Genomic DNA, 15984 nt, shown 5'->3' with positions numbered 1-15984 from the left:
GAGTTGGATGATCAGCCATGATCATATTGAATGGCGGTGCAGGCTCGAAGGGCCGAATGGCCTACTCCTGCACCTATTTTCTATGTTTCTATGTTTCTATTCATGTATTGTCTTTTCTTTGACTGGATAGCACACAAACAAAAGCTTTTCACCGTACCTGGGTAAACGTGACAAAAATAAATTCAACTAAAACTGAAAAAAATCCTAAGTTGTGCGATTGATCAGGAAGGAATCCTGAGCAATCGCACAGGATTGGTACAGGTGGTAATTACAATGTGCACCTCAAAGTTACCAGACAGTTTTTCTTTCAGTCCTTGTTCGGTGCTGGCTTCTCCTGAGCAGGTTGGGGGTGGGCCTGAATGACTGCTTCAGAGATAGAGGGGACTGGACTCTGCTATCTGGTGACCTCTGCTGGAATCTCTGGGTATCGGGCTGGAACTGGACTCAAAGGTAGGGTTCCCAGCAGATGAGAGAGTGCTCGGCCGAGCAATCAGGGGAGGAACTAACCAGAAAAGAAGCTAAAGAGCAAAGGTGGGCCCTTAGCAAATGTGAATACCCTGCATTCTCCTCTTCCTTGTCACCAGTTCTCACCGTTTACCCATCCATAACCCCCTCCTGTTCCCTTTTTAACCGTGTTGATTCTTAGGAGTATATGACTCCTCTTTTAAAACCTCCTTCAAATCGTATTCCTCTCTCATCACTTGTTAGTAAATTATCAAGGCAAACCCTGATGTTTAGTTCAGTTTAGAGATACAACACGGATACAGGCCCTTCAGCCCACCGAGTCCGCACCTAGCTGCGATCCCCGCACATTAACACCATCCTCCACACACGAGGAACAATTTACATTTATACCAAACCTATTAGCCTACAAACCTGCCCTTGGAGTGTGGGAGGAAACCGGAGCTTCCCGGAGAAAACCCACGTGGTCACGGGGGAGAACGTGCAAACTCCGTACAGACAAGCACCCGTAGTCAGGATCGAACCCGGGTCTCTGGCGCTGTGAGGCAGCAACTCTACCGTTGCGCCACCTTGTTCTCCTCAATGGACATTCAAACAGACAAACATTCACTTCTCACTGTGGATCACTGTTGCAAGCCAGGAGCGAGGGTCTCGGATGTTTCCTCTTCCTGACCCTGGTTCACTGTGAACAACTGTGGAACTTCTCCCTTCCCCTACCTGGAATATTAACCAAGTGCTTGACCAATAACCAAACCTACTCGAGCACAACCAGATAAGGTCAATGATAAATTCAACAACCAATTCAAACTTGTCTTTGGATTATAAGATTGGTTCAGATATTAGCCACCTTTTGGCCCACACAATCTCATTCTTCCAAAGCACTCTCTTCTCATATTATATCGCTATTTCTTAAATGACTTCAGTGCCCTGGTCTTGGCCGCACTTCATAACAAACTGTGCCAATCATTGATTGGGTTCCGTACAGTGAACTTCATTTTTGGCATCCTGCCTTGAGTTTGCCCTTCCTTGTCCTGTGCTACACAATCAAATCCCGGCTATTTTCAGCGCCCAATATAATATTGCATATGAATGATTCAGACTTCAGCATTTTTGAATGGTGCATTTTATATCACAGAACTGCAGTTTCAAGTGGTGTTGCTGGTGCACCTGATAGCACCTGTGTTGATAGATCCACTCAATTTATAGGGGGGAGAAAAAGATGCAATTAATTTTCATGACACCTGGCCAACCAAATATTTTCAAAGTGCATCACTGTTGTAGTGTAGAAAATGAGGCCCAGCAAGCTCCATAACAATGGGATACCTTCTCTATCTTGTTCAAAATAATGCCCTGGGATATTCCATCTTATGGGGGCTAGTGGAATCAAGGGATATGGGGAGAAGTTGGGCACAGGTTACTGATTGTGGATGATCAGCCATGATCACAATGAATGGCGGTGCTGGCTCGAAGGGCCGAATGGCCTCCTCCTGCACCTATTTTCTATGTTTCTATGTCTCTATTAGCTGGATTGAACATCTTGTCTGATGGACTGGTACTCAGAAGATAGACACAAAAATGCTGGAGTAACTCAGCGGGACAGACAGCATCTCTGGAGAGAAACGGGTAACGTTTTGGGTCGAGACCCTTCTTCAGACTGTAGACTGTAGACTGGTGCTCGTCCCAGTTGTATTGGGAATACAAATGTACATTTGGAGCTCAAGTTCCGGAGTGGGACATGAACTCCCAACTTTCTAACTTGTTTGGAAGTTATTGACTTCTTCCGAACTTTTAGCGCGCCCCTAACATCCATCAGTCCTGTCCATTGGGGGGACTGGCCCCTCAAGCACCTTGTCCATTTTATTCTTAATCTCTCTGTAAAATACCTATTTATTTATTTGCACCTGTTACCTTTCCTTTTTCTTTAATTTAGTAACTGCAATTCAGCCGTTTTGGATAGTTTCGTTTAGTTTGTAGATACAGCGCGGAAACAGGCCCTTTGGCCCACGGAGTCTGCACCATCCAGCGATCCCTGCACATTAGCACTATCCTACACACACACACACACACACACACACACACACACACACACACACACACACACACACACACACACACACACACACACACACACACACACACACACACACACACACACACACGGGACAATTTTACACTTACACCAAGCCAATTAACCGACAACCTGTACCTCTTTGGCGTGTGGAAGGAAACCGGAGCTCCTGGAGAAAACCTACGTGGTCACGGGGAGAACATACAAACTCCAAACAAACATTGCCGGTAGTCGGGATCGAACCCGGGTCTCCGGTGCTGCAAGCGCTGTAAGGCAGCAACTCTACCGCTGCGCCACCGTGACGCCCCTTGGATGGAGAGAGAGAGAGAGAGAGAGAGAATGGGAAACTGTCTGTGAATCAAAACAATGGCCAATGCCATTGACAATACATTATACTGAAACTTAATTACAGTTTAGCTCTGCTGAAAAGGTTAAGACTCCTGTTATGTACATAACTCTGGTGGGTAATGGTGTCACAGATGTACTGTAACAATCAGAAGTTAGGCCGAGATTAAATGTTAAACATGCCCACAAATTAGGTCAGAACTATAATAGAGAGAAAATAATATTTAAATGTGGGTCATGATGGAGAAACGGGATGTTAAACAACACATTTATTCACTCTAAAAGGTGCGTGTAATTCAGCTGTGGTTTAGCTAATCATAAAATGTAAATGAGGGAAGCCATTCTAGGTCATCTTACTTTAACCATCCAGAAGAAATACATTTACAGTTTTTACCAAGCCAATTAGCCTACAAACCTGTACGTCTTTGGAGTGTGGGAGGAAACCGGAGCACCCGGAGAAAACCCACGCGGTCACGGGGAGAACGAACAAACTCCGTCAAGACAGCACCCGTAGTCAGGATCGAACCCAGGTCTCTGGCGCTGTGAGGCAGCAACTCTACTGTTGCACCACCGTGCCAGTCTACTTGACCAACTTGCAACTGAAATTTTGGTTGTAATTACAAGTCTTGGCCATTGCACGGTGTACATTTATCGCTGGTGGCCGAAAATATGTTCTTTCCTCATTTTATCTATTTTTGCAGAGAGACATCGAGTTCTGGTGTTAGACCGTGTCACTAGAAAAACATGATGTGTTGTTCAAGTTAATTTGGAACCAGGAATCCTTCCTCTGTGAAATGTTTATTTCACGCTAACAAACAGTTCCATTGTAATTGCAGACCTAAGATAATTTCATTCAAGAATTAAATCTTTAAGTCAAGATTTGAAACAAAATCAGTGATTCCGTTTTTGCCTTGAAGTAACCTCTAACATGTCCTGGCATAGAAAGTGGATTGTGTCTACAAAGCCATTCTCAGAGGGCACAAATTTGAACCTCACAACCGGTGAATTGTTTGTGGCTGAGAAAGGGCCATTTGAACTAAGTCTATCTGCTCTAAGTAGAGCAACCTCCCCAGTCAAAATCCCTTGCCCTTCCTCAGTACCCTGCAAAAAAAAATCTCTCCTCAGAGCCTAGCCATTCCCTTTCTGAAGCCACTGATTGATTCTGTTCATGCCACCTTCGATAGGAGGGAAATTTCAGATCATGACCACTATGGAAGAAAAGGTTTATTCTCGTACCCTCCTTATTTCTTCATCCTCACATGATGTCATCATGTGAGATCAAGCAGGGTAGGTACAAGGGCGAATTAATCAAATCAAGACAAAATAATGAGGTGACACCAAGTTTATTGATTGTCATTGAAAGAAAAAATAAACATGATCAGGGAAGAGAAGGGACATTCAGTTCTAAGGTCGTCAAAAGAATATAAATATGTGGAAACGTAAGAGCTTAGGGCAGTGAAACCTCCATATAAAACGTTTATGGTGGCGTTAGAACTGAGATGAGGACAAACTTTTTCTTAGAACTGAGATGAGGAAAAACTTTTTCAGTCAGAGAGTTGTGAATCTGTGGAATTCTCTGCCTCAGAAGGCAGTGGAGGACAGTTCTCTGGATGCATTCAAGAGAGCTAGATAGAGCTCTTAATGATAGCGGAGTCAGGGGGTATGGGGAGAAGGCAGGAACGGGGTACTGATTGAGAATGATCAGCCATGATCACATTGAATGGTGGTGCTGGCTCGAAGGGCCGAATGGCCTCCTCCTGCACCTATTGTCTATTGTTAATACCAAAAGCACTACAAGTACCTTACTGCCTTTTACATCTTTCAAATATTCATGATTAATTTACCTTTATTTTTGTTCGTACTGCTGTGATATCTAGAACTGCGGTCAAAATTACAATGCACACTCAAGACTGAACGCCGTTGAATAGGTAATTTTGCGAGAGAATTAGATTACTGAGCAAGTATAATTTTGTAAAAACCAACTGTGATTGTCTTTTAATGCATTTATTCTTACGATGTGGGTAGTGTCAGGAAGCTGATAATTATTATCTTCCTTTCATTGCCTCAGGATCCACTTGAGAGTCAATTAGATTGTTGTGGGATTGGAATTACACAAAGTCAGCCTGGGTAAGGACAATGATTTCCTCGCTGAACGCCATTAATAGATCATTTGTTTTTATACAACGCTCAATTAATTTATCTTATACTCATAATGGCAGAGAATAAGGCCGTGTAACCTATTCAGTTCATCAGCCCAATGGGAAGCAATCTAATTAGTTCCATTTTCCCTTTTGTGTCCATTTTACTTCCTTATAACCCTACAATTTAATCTCACTCATGCATACACCGTAATGTCCCTTTGATTTATTTCTCCATTCACTGGCGTAAAAACTTATAGTAGCCAGTTAAACTGCCAATGGTGCAGGAAGGAGCTGCAGATACTGGTTTATCCCGAAGATAGACACAAAATGCTGGAGTAACTGAACGGGCCAGGCAGCATCTCTAGAGAAAAGGAATAGGTGATGTTTTGGGTCAGAGAAAGGGTTCCGACCCAAAAGGTCACCTGTTCTTTTTCTCCAGAGATGCTGCCTAACCTACTAGTGGTTCTGTCAGATGTTAGAGGGAATCAGACCATCCAGAAATAATTCCACATTCACAGGGAGGTAGTACACAAGGATCACTTGGGATCAGGATTGTACCCAGGTCTTTGGAGCTATGAGGCAGCATTACCACCTACTCTGCACTGATGCCCAATTTACTGCTGATCTTATTAATTTGTAGACAAGTCAGGCAGCATCTCAGGAGAGAAGGAATGGGTGACGTTTCGGGTCGAGACCCTTCAGACTGATGTCAGGGGGGGACGGGGGACAAAGGAAGGATATAGGTGGAGACAGGAAGACAGTGGGAGATTTGGGAAGGGAAGATCCGTAACTCCCTGGTCCACTCGTCCCTTCCTACCCAAACCACCCCATCCCCGAGCACTTTCCCCAGCAACCGCAGGAGATGTAACACCTGTCCCTTTACCTCCCCCCTCAACTCCATCCAAGGACCCAAACAGTCTTTCCAGGTGAGACAGAGGTTCACCTGCACCTCCTCCAACCTCATCTATTGCATCCGCTGCTCTAGATGTCAACTACTTTACATCGGCAAAATCAAACGCAGGCTAGGCGATCGCTTCGCTCAACACCTGCGCTCAGTCTGTTCTTAACCAATCTGATTGCCCGGTGGCTGAGCACTTCAACTCCCCCTCCCATTCCCAGTCGGACCTTTCTGTCATGGGCCTCCTCCAGTGCCATAGTGAAGCCCGCCAGAAATTGGAGGAACAGCACCTCATATTTCGCCTGGGCATATTGACTTCTCCAACTTTAGATAGTTCCTCTGTCCCTCTCTTCCCCTCCTCCTTCCCAGATCTCCCACTGTCTTCCTGTCTCCACCTATATCCTTCCTTTGTCCCATGCCCCTGACGTCAGTCTGAAGAAGGGTCTCGACTGGAAACGCCACCCATTCCTTCTCTCCTGAGATGCTGCCTGACCTGCTGAGTTACTCCAGCATTTTGTGAATAAATACCTTTGATTTGTACCAGCATCTGCAGTTATTTTCTTACACCACTTATTAATTTGTAGAATATTTCAAGTGATTTCAAATTTTCACGGTGGGAATTGAAACGGTGTTTTATGGATTATTAGTCCAAGCCTCTGGATGACCATAATATAACCGTGTTTCCATTTAAAGCCAAGAGAAGCATGCTGACATCAGTATATCTGCCACATATATCTAGAATCAGACATCTAGGAGAATTGCAGTTGAGCAGTTAGCTAAGAAATGGTGTCATGGCAATTTTACAGACATACGTCATACTACATTAGTTAATATGTTCTTCAACCTCGATGGGTTTTTTTCTGTATGCCAACTTAATCATTAACCCAGATTTCTGTACAAATGACAAGATTTAACATGCTGATTACTGTGCCACAATACCCTACATTAAACTGGCATTGAATGAAGCCATACTTATTGTTGCTGACAATTTCTTTAAATTCGTCTATAGGATGTGGGCTTCACTGACAAGTTTAATCATCCACCCGTTATTGCCCTTGAGCAGATTGTGAAGGGCCATGTTCTTTTGAATCGCGAAACTTCAATAATGCTTTATTTCTCACATATGCAAGCGCACAGTGAAATTCTTTTTGCATATATTACACATGCAGGCGCTGCCATGTTTGACGCCATTATTCAAAGCCCAAAGTCCGGTCAGCACATCTGGCCATCTTTGTGTCCCGAGGGCACCTCCTGCAGTCTACCTTGAAGGCGCTGGAGGCATTACCCTGGTTCACCCTCCCACCAGCCCTCTCTTCTCACGTCAACTTCGGATGTGTAGTAAAGGTGCTCGGGTAGCAAAGGTACCCTCAATGCAGGCAGATAATTGTTCTGGGACACACCTATTCAACTCAAACAACAAATCCAATTCTCCTGCCCAAGCTCAGTTGCTCTGAGAGTATTTCTCTTTCATTTAAGGTTTATAGGCAGCGGGTAATAGAGCTGCTATCCCATTGCTCCAGAGATCCAAGTTCATTTCTGTTCTCCGATGCTCTCCGTGTGGAGTTTTCACGTTCTCCTTGTGTCTGTGCGGGTTTCCTCAGGATGCTCCGGTTTCCTCCCATATCCCTATGATGTAGGTAGGTTAATTGGTGACTATATAGTTCTCCTAGATGGGTGGTGGAATCTGAGGGGGAGTTAATGGGAATGTGATTAGAACAAAATACTGAATGAGGGTACACATGAAAATATCCTTCTTTTCCTTTGCACGAATCAATATCCTCCTTTTCAATGTGCATTCCCTTGCCTTGCTTCACTTCCCCAAATTCATTGCCTTACACTTTTCTTCATTAAATTTGATTTCCTTTCTGCTCAATTAACCAGCCCATCTATATAGATCTTAATGTAAATCACCCGGCCAGTTTTTATACCTTCATTGTCGTGCCTCCCATGTTCATAAGTTCTTGAGTCATTGGGGCAGAATTAGGCCATTTGGCCCATTGAATCTATGCCATTCAATCATGGCTGATGTATCTTATCCTCTAAACCCCAATTCTCCTGCCTTCCCCCCCCATAAGCTTTGACACCCTTATGACTTTGACACATTCACGTCTGAATCATTAACATTTATCACAAAAGGCAAGTGGCTGATAGTGCCTTGAGAGGCTCCACTGATAACAGCTTCCCATTCAGAAACCCAACAGAGAGAACCTCAGGCTCTTGCTAACCTGCCAATTTTAGAGACAATGAGTGATTTCCCCCCTTGCATTCTGTGCATCTTTACATCAGTCTAGCATGTAGGTCCTTGTCAAAAGTTTTGCTAATGTAGAGTATATCAGGCACTTGGCCCCAATGACCTTCCAAGTTGCCTCCTAAACAATTCAATCATTAGTCAGACTTGACCTTCCCTTAACAAACAGACTAACTCTGATTAATCTGTGCCTTCCTTAATGAAGGTTTATACTGGCCTTCAGAATTGAGATTAAACTAACTAGCCTGTAATTACTTGATTTATCATTTTGTTCCTTAAACAGCGGTCAGCGATAGCAGTCTTCCAATCATCTCAAACCACTGTGTGAACAGGCTTGGAAAAGTTGGAAAATATTAGTTAGAGAAATCGCAATTTCCTCACTTTGTCTTGAACAGCGAGATCTTGTACTTTGGGAGTAATAATTCTGGCAGGACATTTAGAGTAAATCATAATCATAATCATACTGAAGAAGGGTCTCGACCCGAGACGTCACCTATTCCTTCTCTCCAAGATGCTGCCTGACCTGCTGAGTTACTCCAGCATTTTGTGATACCTTCGATCATAATCATACTTTATTAGCAATCATCTTAGGAGCATTACTTTGGTGTGCAAAATACAGAAAAACTTTGGCGTGCAAGTCCATAGATCTCTGAAAATGGTGAAAGAGGTCAATTTTAGTTTAGCTGTTTTAGTTTTAGAGATACAGCGCGGAACCAGGACTTTCGAGTCCGCACCGAGTCAGATGCAGTTTCTCTCTATTTGCACTTGTATTTAAAATATTTAGTTATTTGGTCTAGTAGAAGTTTTATTTTCTTTCTATATTCTCATTTGAAAAATAAGCTTGTCTTCTGACTCCAAGGGCAAGAGCCGGCGGACAGATGTGATGCAAAAGAAAATCATATAATAAATGATATCAATGTTTAAAAGCAAGTGAGCGATTTCACTTCTGATTACCCTTCGCCATAGAAATTGAAATAGAGCAATTGAGAAATGTATCGCACGAGGTAACGGTTGAGTTAACAGGTGGATGATGCTGTGTACCGGTCGTAATAACATATACAACTGCACCAGTGATTGCAGCTTTTTATCAGTAAAGAGTTGATGTGCCCAATGGTATTCTGAATCTGCACAGTGGAGAGCAGTGGGCAAAGAACTGGGGTCAGCAGTTTCCAGCTCTCAGACACAGGTGACCTAGTGGCTCAGTTAGCAGAGCTGCTGCCTTACATCAACTTGAGTTTCATCCTAACCTTGGGTGCTCCGGTTTCCACCAACGTCCCCCGTTGACCTGCAAGTTGATATTGGTTAATGAATTAGCCAGTGTAAAATTGCCCCTAGTGTACAAGTACCTGGCGAGAGGGGGAGTTTTTGATGGGAACGAGGGCAGCATTAAAAATAGGATTTGTGTAGGATTACAATAAATGGGTGGGTGATGGTCAGTGTGGGCTTGATTGGCCAAATGGCCTGTTTATGTGCTGTATCTCTCTAAGATAATTAGGACAGTGGCATTACTCAGAGCAAGGACAATTTCCCAAAGGAAAAAAAACCTGTGGAATTCATGGTGAACCAAAACTGAGAGTCCCGGAGAACATCTTTGGGCCTGTTCTCCAAAGATACTGCCTGACCCCACACCAGGAGTTATTGATGGTAACCAATTAACTACCAACCAGCGTATCCTTGGATTATGGGAGGAATACTGGGGCACCCTGGAAGATCCGACATTGTAACAGGGAATCCATGCGAGTTCCACACAGACAGCATCGAGATCAGGGTCAAACTTGGGTCACTAGAGCTGTGAAGCAGCCATGTTATCCACTGCACCACCCTGGCACCTCTCTCGAAGGTGAGAAATTGCGTAACTCTGAGGAAACCTGGAGCCTTAATACATGATCGACACAAGGCTGGTTTGCAGGTACATGAAGAAATTGGAAAGCTAACGGAAGTCTATAATTTACTGCAAGGAGAATTTGTTCAGTTATAAAGGGCATTGGTGAATTCTCACGAGGAATACAGTGTACAGTATTGATTTTATTTAAAGAACAATGTTTCATGTGCTGGAAGCAATTTGGAGAAGGTTTAGCACGCTAATGCTTGGAATGAGCAGACTGTGTTATGAGGAAAGGTTGAATAGGACAAGCTTGGACCCTTTGAAGTTTAGAATAAGGGTGGGACGATTGAAAGACAGAAGATCCTGAGTGATGTTTACATGGACGATGTGGAGTGGATGTTTTCATTGAACTAGAACTTACCTTTGCTATATGAAAATAATAGCTGCCCATTTAAACCGGGTGCAAGGTGCAATTCTTATCTCAGTGGATATGAGTCTATGGAACTCCCTTCTGCAAGAGAAGTGGCGGAAGAGTCTTTTCATATTTTTAAGGTGGGGTGGAGCGATTCTTGGTCAGCAAGGGGATGAAAGCTGGATGCAGATAGATAGGAATGCGGAATTGAATGTACAATCAGATCAGTTACAGTCATGTAGTATTGAAATTGCTCATTGTATCTAAAGATACAAAGGATGCAAAGAGCCAAATGGTTCACTGTTACTCTCATTTTCCCATGGTTCCATGGTTTGTGCCACTGGGGCAGCAAAAGGCATTTAAAAGCCTCCTGGAAGACATGATGATAGACACCAAATGCTGGAGTAACTTAGTGGGCCTGGCAGCATCTCTGGAGAAAAGGGATAGGTGATGTTTCAAGTCAGAAGCTTTGTTCAGACAGTGTCTGAAGAAGGCTCCCGACTTGAAATGTCACCCATCCTTTTTCCCCAGAGGTATTGCCATATCCGTGGAGTTACTCCAGCACTTTATGTCTATCTTTGGTATAAACCAGCATCTGCAATTCCTTCCTACATACTTATACTCCATTCTCCTCACCCGACTTGAAACCTCCCTTAACATCATCGGCACAGCCCTATCCTGGTTCAAATCTTACCTCTCTGACAGACACCAGTTCATCTCCATTAACAACTGTAAATCCCCCACCGCTCCCGTCCCCCAAGGTGTCCCCCAAGGCTCAGTCCTTGGCCCCCTCCTCTTCATCCTCTACCTGTTCCCCCTTGGTCAATTAATCCGCCGTCATGGTCTCAACTTCCACTGCTTCGCCGATGATATCCAGCTCCTCATCTCCACCAAGTCAATCTCCTCCACCACACACTCTACACTGACAAACTGCATCACTGAAATAAAATCTTGGCTTCAATCAAACTTCCTCAAACTCAATTGCAACAAATCTGAAATCATCATCATTGGTCCAAAAATGCTCACCAAATCCACCCAAAACTTCATCCTCAACATTGATGGTCTCCCAGTATCCACCTCACCTCACATCCGGAATCTTGGAATCATCCTTGATCAAACCCTTCGACAAACACATCAAACACATCACAAAGACAGCCTTCTTCCACCTCAAAAACATTGCCCGTCTCCGTCCATCCCTCTCCTCCACAGCTGCAGAAACCCTCATCCACGCCTTCATCACCTCCCGTCTGGACTACTGCAACAGCCTCCTCTATGGCGCACCCTCAAAAATCATCAATAAACTTCAATACATTCAAAACTCCGCTGCCCGTCTACTCACACACACCTCGATCCGTGACCATATCACCCCCGTCCTTTATAAACTCCACTGGCTCCCCATCCCCCAGAGAATCCAGTACAAAATCCTCCTCATAACCTACAAAGCCCTCCATAACCTGGCCCCATCCTACCTGACCGACCACCTCCACAGGCACACTCCCACCTGCACCCTCCGCTCTGCCGCTGCCAATCTCCTATCCCCCCACATCCGGACTAAACTCAGATCCTGGGGGGACAGGGCTTTCTCCATCGCTGCTCCCACCCTATGGAACTCACTACCCCAAACCGTTAGAGACTCCCCCACACTCACCACATTCAAAACATCGCTGAAGTCTCATCTGTTCAGTACTGCCTTCAACCACTGAAGGTCACCTCACCTTCTGTCTCCTTTCTCTGTTCATTTATTTATTTACTTATTTATCTATTTATTCATTTCCCTATGTTCTCAAAATCTCTGTAAAGCGTCTTTGAGTATATGAAAAGCGCTATATAAATAAAATGTATTATTATTATTATTATTATTATTATAGAAGACAGGCATCGATGAACCATATAGAAAAGCAATAGTCAGTGTTTCTATGCAATTTAGACATTGATTCACAAAATCGGCTCAGAACGTTTATCCAGTGAAAACTTATTCCCCTTTAGCAACAGTTGCTTACCCTAACTTTGTTCTCCTGCTGACCACCATAGCATCGGCTTATATCATGCAAAAAAAAGAAAAAAATCATGCAAAAAAAAAAAGAAACCCGAACCAAAGTAAATATTCTGATCCAGCAACGATGGAGGAATGGCAATATAATATCAGGATGATTTGTTCCCAGGCTTTTGCTGTCCTTGTCCTTCTAGCTGGTCAGGATCATCAGTTTGGAAGGTGTTGGCTGAGAAGCCTTGGTGAGTTGATGCAGCGCATCCTGGAGAATGGACAAACTGCTGCCAATGTGCGTCGCTGGTGGAGTCCGTGAATAGTTCTGGATGAGATGCCTCTCAAACAGGTTGCTGTGCCCCACATGGTGTGGGTCTTGTTGAGTTTTGTGAAAGCTGCACTCATTCAGGCAAGTGGGAACTACTCCATTACACTCCTGACTTGAAGCTTGTATGTGGCGGACAGTCTTTGATGGTGGACAGGGAGTTAGGATGTGAATTGTTCACTGCAAGATTCTTCATCTCTGACCGGATCCTAGTTTAGTTTAGTTCAGAGATACAGCACGGAAACAGGCCCTTCGGCCCACTGCGTCCGCACCGACCAGCGACCCCCGCACATTAACACTATCCTATGCACACTAGGGACAATTTACACTTCTACCAAGCTAATTAGCCTTCAAACCTGTACGTCCTTGGAGAGTGGGGGGAAACCGAAGATCTTGGAGAAAACCCACGCGGTCACGGGGAGAACGTACAAACTCCATACAGACAGCACCCGTAGTCGGCATCGAACCCGGGTCTCCGGTGCTGCAAGCGCTGTAATGCAGCAACTCTAGCGCTGCGCCACCGAGCCGGTACATTGTAGAAACATTGTGTATAAATGGCTATTCCTGTACAGTTTCTGCTCCATGCTAACCCCCAGTCTTTTCATATTGTTGGATTCAGTGATGCTGATGCTATTGAATGTCAATGGTACTTTATTTATCACATGTAGTGAGGTACAGTGAAAATCATTTTTGTTTACAGTTCAGTATAAGTATCGCTGTACATAAGTACTTAGATACATCTTAGTATAAGAAAATAACTGCAGATGCTGGTACAAATCGAAGGTATTTATTCACAAAATGCTGGAGTAACTCAGCAGGTCAGGCAGCATCTTGGGAGAGAAGGAATGGGTGACGTTTCGGGTCGAGACCCTTCTTCAGTCTGAAGAAAGGTCTCGACTAAATACATCTTAGATAAGCATCTCAGATACAATACAAATGCATAGTAGTGGTAGTACACTGCATCAGTATACACGGTCACCAGATTTGGTGCTGTTTTCAAGTCTCAGTTGTTATAGGTATAGAGTCCATAAAACTGGCCATAAAGACCCATTGTCCTGGCCGCGTTGCAGGGTTGGTCGGGCGACGCATGGCTGTTGCTGTCCTCCACCGCAGCTCCACCGCTCTGTGCGGCTGCAGGCCAAGGCCGGCCGGTGCATGTGCTAGGTGCCGCATGAATATCAGGAGGGAAGAGCTGGCTTTTCTCTTGTTGGATATTATCATTGTCTGGCACTTTGTGTGGCATGAATGTTACCTGTCAACTACCCGCCCAGGCATGGATCTTGGTGTATTTGGATGTGGACTGGGTTTGTTATCCAAGGAATTGCAAATGGTGCTGAGCATTGTACAACCATTGGTGTACCATCACCTGCACAAGTGGGGGATAATAGATAGCCCTGCTTGTGACTGCGGATATCCAGACCAGACCATCCCACACATCGTGAATGACTGCTCACTGAGGCTCTTCCCTGGTGGCATCATGGACATCCACCCAGCAACTGATGCTGCCCTGGCCTGGATGTCTACCCTTGACCTACAACTTTAGGCTGTGCGCGCCATACCCAAGAAGACAACAAGAGGCAGATTGGTGTACATCCCTACTTCTGACCTTTGAATTGAAGGAAGGACATAGATGAAACAGCTGAAAATGGTTGGGCAGAGGACCCTGCCCTGAGGAACCCCTGCAGAGATGTCCTGTGAATAAGATGATTGGCCTTCAACCACGACAACCATCTATCGCTTTGCTAGCTATGTTTCCTACCAGTAGAGCGATTTTCTCCAGATTCCCATGGTCTCCAGTTTAGCCAAGGCTTCTTGATGCCAACCTCGATCAATGACTGCCATGACATCAAGGGGAGTTACTCTCACTTCACAGCTGGAGTTCAGCTCTGTTGTCCATGTTTGGACCAAGGCTGTCATGAGATTAGGTGCTGAGTAACTCAGGCAGATCTCAAACTCGCCTTCAGTGAGCCGCTAAGCAAGTGTTATTTGATAGCACCATCGATGGTTCCTGCCGTAGCTTGGCTTATGATTATGGGTAGGCTAATGGAGTTGTATTTGGGATTATTTTATCTATGGTACAGATCAGACTTGTCGTACACATCCAGCCAATGTTCCCTTGTACCATGGTTAAGATTGAAATGCTTGGGATCATACCTTCATGTTCTCTACCATTCAATAACAAGAGAGAAGGTAATTCACAACTTTTGAGGGCACTTTTGTTGACCTCTTTTTTGCAACGCTGGATGACAGACTGTAGGATTTTGCAAATACCTTTGGATTCACTATGAAAGTTAAAGATGACAGTAACCATCTGACAAACTCTGGCGATTGGCTCCGTGCCCTGCTCCTGGGTAGTTAATGATTGGGCCAAGTGAACAGCAGAGATTATTTAACGAGATTTAGTCAGGGAAATGCTCCATCTGCAACCTGGGTAGATATGACTTCCAGCTGAGAAATCTCCACCCTCCTCCCAATTTCTGCACTTTGTCTTACTGTGCCGGTCTCTCTGCTAAATCTCTATGCCACGCTGCATTGCAAAGGGAATACCTATCGATACTTCCATTCTGAAATACACAAAATCCTTACATTCAGCTTCTTACACATCACTCCCTTCAGATTTTAAAGAACTCTGGACCACAACAAATCCAGATTGACCAATTACAGGAGGCAGTAGGAATCGATCAGCAACTATACTTGCGCGTTGTAGATGACCAATGAAAAAGTGGTAACTCAGCGGGTCAGGCAGCATCTCAGGAGAGAAGGGTGACGTTTCGGGTTGAGACCCTTCTTCAGACTGAAGAAGGGTCGAGACCCGAAACATTACCCATTCCTTCTCTCCTGGGATGCTGCCTGACCCGCTGAGTTACTCCAGCATTTTGTGATACCTTCGATTTGTACCAGCAGCTGCAGTTATTTTCCTACACAATGAAAAAGTGGTGATTCTTGATGCTTCCCGATGCTCATCACGTATTCAGCCAAGCCAGGTAAAGGGGGGGGGGGGGTGATGGATAGAGGATTAAGCGTTGTCCATCTATTGGAGTCCTAATCGTCCTATTGTGCTTATCTCCAATAAGGCTACCTGCGTTTGAGCATCCACCAACAGGGATTCTGTGCCACTGATGCTGCACATATGTACAAGCAAACCAGTGACATTTTGGAACTGAAAGGTTAGCTAAAAAAAAAAACACATGCTAAGGAAGAAAAGATGGGGGGGGAGGGGGGGAGATTGAATGGGAACATGAGGGGTAACTTTATCACACACAAAATGGTGGATGT

This window comes from Rhinoraja longicauda, chromosome 30 (genome assembly GCF_053455715.1).
Source record: "Rhinoraja longicauda isolate Sanriku21f chromosome 30, sRhiLon1.1, whole genome shotgun sequence".
Lineage (NCBI taxonomy): Eukaryota > Metazoa > Chordata > Chondrichthyes > Rajiformes > Arhynchobatidae > Rhinoraja > Rhinoraja longicauda.
This window is presented reverse-complemented; position numbering follows the sequence as displayed.